Raw genomic sequence first — 7,243 nt, 5'->3', positions numbered from 1 at the left:
TTTCTGGCTCGTCGTTTTGAATGGGGATAGATGATGTGTTTCAAACCTCAAATAACCAAAGTATACATTTTTGGATTGAGGTGGTAACGTGGAGAGAAATGCAGTTGGTTATGAATTCTCACCATCTCAACCATTGGGTTAGTTTGGTGGGTTGGGGTGTGATCCTAGCAGCGAGATGTTGTGAACTTAGTAAGTGTGAATGAGTGAGCGTGTGCTGTCTGTGTGTGTGTGTGTGTGTGTGTGTGTGTGTATGTGTGTGTATGAAAGAGCCAGAGTGAGAGAGTCAGAGCAGAGGATATGTGTCGTGAAGCACGGCAATGTTATATTGTGGAAAAAGAATATGGTATGTTGTAAATAACCTTAGATTATTTTACGGAACCGAGCAGAGGACTGTGCAATGAGATGAGGATACTCTTCTCATTATGTCATTTTGAAGATAAGAATATAGTTTTCTTACGATGATCATTGATTATATTGTTATTGTGCTTTTAATGAGAAAAGGTTTATTTGTTCATAGAATACATAATCAGTGTAGATATTTGCATTTTATGTTTATAATTTGTTTTCTCTGATGGTGAAAGGGGCTCTTCCATATACATTGTCAGAAGAAGCATGGATATGTTGCCATGGAAGGGCTAATAGGTTGGTCGTGAAGTCGCCTCTTGTCCCATTTTATATTTCGCAATAACTGTTGTACTACGCAATAACAAGTTGTACAGTACGTGATCCCTGTCCAAATTTACCAGTGGATTGAATACTTTATATCTAACACAAAAACAATGAAGTCACAACTTTAAGTAGAACAAAAAAAAGATACTGGAGACTGTTTTATTGCCCATTGTCACTTTTACATTTGGATTCAAAGAGTGAGATTTTGATATCACTGTTGACAAAGCGCTTCGTTTTTCTTTTATTGAGCCAAGAAACAAGAAACTTCTTGTAGTTTTCAGTATTGATAAAACTGTTTGACATTTCTTTATAAAGCAAAACAAGTTCAATTCTAAGGTGTAGTGTATGTGCCGAGGTTAAGACCATGTTCTTCAGTTGTCAAGGAGAGTTGGATTACAGATTGGACAATGCAATGAGACTTGGTTTTGAAGCAGCTTTACCATACAGCCCAGCATATCTAATGGGCATGTGATGTGTTGATGAGGTTGAAAAGGTATGAACATGTACTGTAAACTGGTGTGTGTGTGTGTGTGTACATATGTAGGTACTGTAAAACATACCATTTGAAAAGGAATTTAAACAAACCCAAGCAATACATTTGGCAAATGTCTGATGCAGAAGCCAAACAAGTTGGTGCTCTGATAGCATTTAGGAATGGCATGTTATGTGGAGGCTACAGTACACAGCAATGTGATAGGATGTTTTTCCTATAGTTGGTTGGGAAAACTGGGCCATATTCAGTAGGTATAACACTACAGGAAGTTGCAGATATAAATGGAATGTAGCCTATGGAGCAACCAACACATTAGACTGGCATTTTTCTCTGACACGTTCTTCATGGCTGCACATCTGAATATGTTTTAGATCTGTGTGTATATTGTATGAATATGTAAATGCTCAAGATGTTTTGTGAAGAGAATGTTTTGTTTGATAGGCTCCGTCCACTGTGTGTAAAAACTGGATTTGGATATTCAAAAGCTCTTTGGATTGCGGCAATAGTTATTATTTTTCCCATCTGAGCAGCGGTTTGGAAAGGACTACAGTGTAAATTGTCAAGTGAAATACCATGCCATCATGAACCTGTGGTTATTATATCGGTGGCACACTGAAATACCACACCATCATGAACCTGTGGTTATTATATCGGTGACACACTGAAATACCACGCCATCATGAACCTGTGGTTATTATATCGGTGACACACTGAAATACCACACCATGAACCTGTGGTTATTATATCGGTGACGCACTGAAATACCACACCATCATGAACCTGTGGTTATTATATCGGTGACACACTGAAATACCACACCATGAACCTGTGGTTATTATATCGGTGGCACACTGAAATACCACACCATGAACCTGTGGTTATTATATCGGTGACACACTGAAATACCACACCATCATGAACCTGTGGTTATTATATCGGTGACACACTGAAATACCACACCATCATGAACCTGTGGTTATTATATCGGTGACACACTGAAATACCACACCATGAACCTGTGGTTATTATATCGGTGACACACTGAAATACCACACCATGAACCTGTGGTTATTATATCGGTGACGCACTGAAATACCACACCATGAACCTGTGGTTATTATATCGGTGACACACTGAAATACCACACCATCATGAACCTGTGGTTATTATATCGGTGACACACTGAAATACCACACCATGAACCTGTGGTTATTATATCGGTGGCACACTGAAATACCACACCATGAACCTGTGGTTATTATATCGGTGACACACTGAAATACCACACCATCATGAACCTGTGGTTATTATATCGGTGACACACTGAAATACCACACCATGAACCTGTGGTTATTATATCGGTGACACACTGAAATACCACACCATGAACCTGTGGTTATTATATTGGTGACACACTGAAATACCACACCATCATGAACCTGTGGTTATTATATCGGTGACACACTGAAATACCACACCATCATGAACCTGTGGTTATTATATCGGTGACACACTGAAATACCACACCATGAACCTGTGGTTATTATATCGGTGACACACTGAAATACCACACCATCATGAACCTGTGGTTATTATATCGGTGACACACTGAAATACCACACCATCATGAACCTGTGGTTATTATATCGGTGACACACTGAAATACCACACGGTGAACCTGTGGTTATTATATCGGTGACGCACTGAAATACCACACCATCATGAACCTGTGGTTATTATATCGGTGACACACTGAAATACCACACCATCATGAACCTGTGGTTATTATATCGGTGACACACTGAAATACCACACCATGAACCTGTGGTTATTATATCGGTGACACACTGAAATACCACACCATCATGAACCTGTGGTTATTATATCGGTGACACACTGAAATACCACACCATGAACCTGTGGTTATTATATCGGTGACACACTGAAATACCACACCATGAACCTGTGGTTATTATATCGGTGACACACTGAAATACCACACCATCATGAACCTGTGGTTATTATATCGGTGACACACTGAAATACCACACCATCATGAACCTGTGGTTATTATATCGGTGACACACTGAAATACCACACCATCATGAACCTGTGGTTATTATATCGGTGACACACTGAAATACCACACCATGAACCTGTGGTTATTATATCGGTGACACACTGAAATACCACACCATCATGAACCTGTGGTTATTATATCGGTGACACACTGAAATACCACACCATCATGAACCTGTGGTTATTATATCGGTGACACACTGAAATACCACACGGTGAACCTGTGGTTATTATATCGGTGACGCACTGAAATACCACACCATCATGAACCTGTGGTTATTATATCGGTGACACACTGAAATACCACACCATCATGAACCTGTGGTTATTATATCGGTGACACACTGAAATACCACACCATGAACCTGTGGTTATTATATCGGTGACACACTGAAATACCACACCATCATGAACCTGTGGTTATTATATCGGTGACACACTGAAATACCACACCATGAACCTGTGGTTATTATATCGGTGACACACTGAAATACCACACCATGAACCTGTGGTTATTATATCGGTGACACACTGAAATACCACACCATCATGAACCTGTGGTTATTATATCGGTGACACACTGAAATACCACACCATCATGAACCTGTGGTTATTATATCGGTGACGCACTGAAATACCACAGATATATGGCTGACAGTTGAGCGCTCCCTTCTGGGTAGTGATACACAATCTTCCAGGACTTGTCAGATGGACTAGATACAGCGAAAAACAGAGCTTGGCACATTTGCTTTATGGAAGCAAAATAATTCACGCAAATGCTTTATTTCTTCACAACTACATACATTTAGTCAGACAATATAAGAAAAGATTTACAGTCATGACAGTCACTGGCCAATGTAATGTTTGCTCCTGTATTTATCCACTCTTTTGAGTGTCTGAATCTTTTAATGTAACTGTACTACAAACACTTATCTACAAATAATGCCATTCGGAATAGTATTTTATGAATGTAATTGTCCTCCTGAGGTTTGATTTAGCCAAAGTTTCACTTCAATTAAATGGCCGTGTATTAATGGTCTTCAGCACATCACGATTCTAGCTCACCCCAGTGAATTGGGAGGATTAAGACCATAATACTATAGAGAGATTATTTAGATTCATTTAACACAACCTGAGGAACTTGGTTATATGAGCTGTTAGTATATTCCCCATTAAAGAATAATTCATTTTAAAGGCAAAACATTTACAAGCCACAATTTTGAACAGATGATTACAGCATTGGTTGTGTAATTCTCCTTTTATAAAAAATATTTTGGTGAAATAACGCTATGCTATATTGTCTGCGTCTGTACATTTAAAATGTTATTACCTTTTGACTGGATTTATTAAGATATTTCATAGTCTCTATCGGTTGATATACTGTTAATCAACAAACAAATGTGTACAACACAGCTATAAATGCACGCCTCAATGTGAATTGTAAAAGAGCTTTGCTTTTGGTTGCCATCAGCTTTTGCCTCAGTCCAATACCAAAGTTATCTGCAATATTGCATGATATGATTCTTCCGAACTTTGCTCAGAAGCTGTCAAATTGCTCTGTGTGTCTTTAAGTCAGCCATTTCCTTCCAAGTAACTGCAAACTATAAATTGCTTTATTGAGTCCACGTACAGTGCTGTGAAACTCGTTGCCCCTTTCTGATTTTCTCTATTTTTGACATTGAATGTTACCAGATCTTCAACCAAAACTTGAGTGAAGAAATAACGCAACAATTACATATATTGTTTATTTAATAAACAAAGTTATGCAACACCCAATGCCCTGTGTAAAAAAGTAATTGTAATCTAACTTAGTGGCATTTGTTGATTTTCAAATATGAAATGCTCATTTCAGGTCCTGCCACAACATTTCAATCAGGATCAGGACTGAACTTTGACTAGAACATTCTAAAACTTCAAATTTGTTGCTTTTCAACTATTCGGATCTAGACTTGTTTTGTGCATTTTGGATCATTGTCTTGCTGCATAACCCAGCTGTGCTTCAGCTTCAATTCACGGACGGCTGGCCTGACATTCTCCTGATACAGAGCAGAATTTATGGTTCCTTCAATGATGGAAAGACATCCAGGTCCTGAGGCAGCAAAGTATCCCCAAACCATCACACTACCACCACCATGCTTGACCACTGGTATGAGGTTCTTACTGTGGAATGCAGTGTTTGGTTTTCGGCAGACATAACGGGACCCATGTCGTCCAAAAAGTTATACTTTTGAGTCATCTGTCCATAGAGCATCTTGATGATCATCCAGGTACTTATTTGGCAAACTTGAGTCAACTTTTTTGGAGGACATGGGTCCCATTATGTCTGGCGAAAACCAAACACTGCATTCCACAGTAAGAACCTCTTACCAACGGTCAAGCGTGGTGGTGGTGGTGGTAGTGTGATGGTTTGGGGATGCTTTGCTGCCTCAGGACCTGGACGACTTGTCATCATTAGAGGAACAATGCTCTGTATCAGAGAATTCTAGAATTCTACAGGAGAATGTCAGGCCATCCATCCGTAAGCTGAAGCGCAGCTGGATCATGGAGCAAGATAATGATCCATAACACACAATCAAGTCTACATGAAAATGGTTGAAAAGCAACACATTTTATGTTTTGGAATGGCCTAGTCAAAGTCCAGACCTAATCCTGATTGAGTTGTTGTGGCAGGACTTGAAACGAGCAGTTCATGCTTGAAAACCCACAAATGTTGCTGAGTTAAAGCAGTTCTGCATGGAAGAGTGGGGCAAAATTGCTCCACAGCGATGTGAGAGACTGATGACAACTGCATGAAGCGTTTTGTTACAATCATTGCAGCTAAAGGTGGCACAACCAGTTGTTGAGTGTACGGTGGCAATTACTTTTTTTACACAGAGGCATTGAGTGTTTCATAACTTTATTAAATAAGTATCAAATTGTTATTTGTGTACACAGGTTTTGGTTGAAGATCTGATAACATTCAATATCAAAAATATGCAAAAATGTAAAGAAATCAGAAAAGGGGCTAATACTTTTTCACTGCACTGTACTTGTTACGATTTAAGTATGGAAAAGTATCTTGAATATATAAATGTTGTAAGATGTTAATTCTATGTATTCAAAAATATATAGCTCAATAAAGTTGTACATTTCTCAAGATTGTTATCTGGTTTGTGGTGTTATTCAATATTGTATATGTCATGTATTGTCATGTTGTGTGTTTCTGTCCTTTCCCTTCACCCTGTCTCCCTCTGCTGGTCGTTGTTAGGTTACCTTTTCTCCCCCTCTTTCCCCCAGCTGTGCCTTGTCTCCTCCTAACTACCCATTCACCCCGTTTCCCACCTGTTCCCTTTTTCCCTCTGATTAGGTCCCTATATCTCTCTCTGTTTTTGTTCCTGTCCTTGTCGGATTCTTGTTTGTTGTGTTTCATGCCTGAGCCAGACTATCGTCATGTTTGCTGTAACCTTGTCCTGTCCTGTCGGAATCTGCCGGTCTATCTGAGCCTACCTATGTTTGGTTATTAAAGAAGCTCTGTTTAAGTTAGTTCGCTTTTGGGTCCTCATTCACTCACCGTAACAGAAGAATCCGACCAAGAATGGACCCAGCGACTTCGGATCCTCTCCACTCAGCCGTCGAGATCCAGGGAGCGATGCTAGGCAGACACGAGCAGGAATTGTCTGCTGCTCGACATGCCGTTGAGACCCTGGCCACCCAAGTCTCCAACCTCACAGAACAGGTTCACCATCTCCGCCTCGATCCACCGGCCACTTCCAGGGCTTTCGAATCTCCGGAGCCCAGAATCAATAACCCGCCGTGTTACTCTGGGGAGCCCACTGAATGCCGCTCGTTCCTCACCCAGTGTGATATTGTGTTTTCTCTCCAGCCCGACACTTACGCCAGGAGCACTGCTCGTGTCGCCTACGTCATATCTCTCCTTACTGGACGGGCTCGTGAGTGGGGCACGGCAATCTGGGAGGCAAGGGCTGAGTGTACTAACCAGTATCAGGACTTTAAGGAGGAGAT

At 40.3% G+C, this 7,243-nt stretch overlaps 1 long non-coding RNA gene across 1 annotated transcript; it reads right to left on the bottom strand.

Annotated features, from left to right (window-relative positions):
• Nucleotides 1-3,058: 3,058 nt before the first annotated feature.
• Nucleotides 3,059-6,381, bottom strand: LOC149976970 (uncharacterized). The gene is made up of 2 exons (XR_016487500.1): nt 3,846-6,381; nt 3,059-3,462 (listed from the first exon to the last, which is right to left on the bottom strand). It is a non-coding gene; the product is annotated as an uncharacterized LOC149976970 (long non-coding RNA).
• Nucleotides 6,382-7,243: the final 862 nt, after the last annotated feature.

Source organism: Oncorhynchus mykiss, chromosome 16, assembly GCF_057628025.1.
Source record: "Oncorhynchus mykiss isolate SJ-2025 chromosome 16, ASM5762802v1, whole genome shotgun sequence".
Taxonomy (NCBI): Eukaryota; Metazoa; Chordata; class Actinopteri; order Salmoniformes; family Salmonidae; genus Oncorhynchus; species Oncorhynchus mykiss.
The sequence above is the reverse complement of the archived record's forward strand: the minus strand, read 5'-3'. Positions and strand labels throughout refer to the sequence as shown.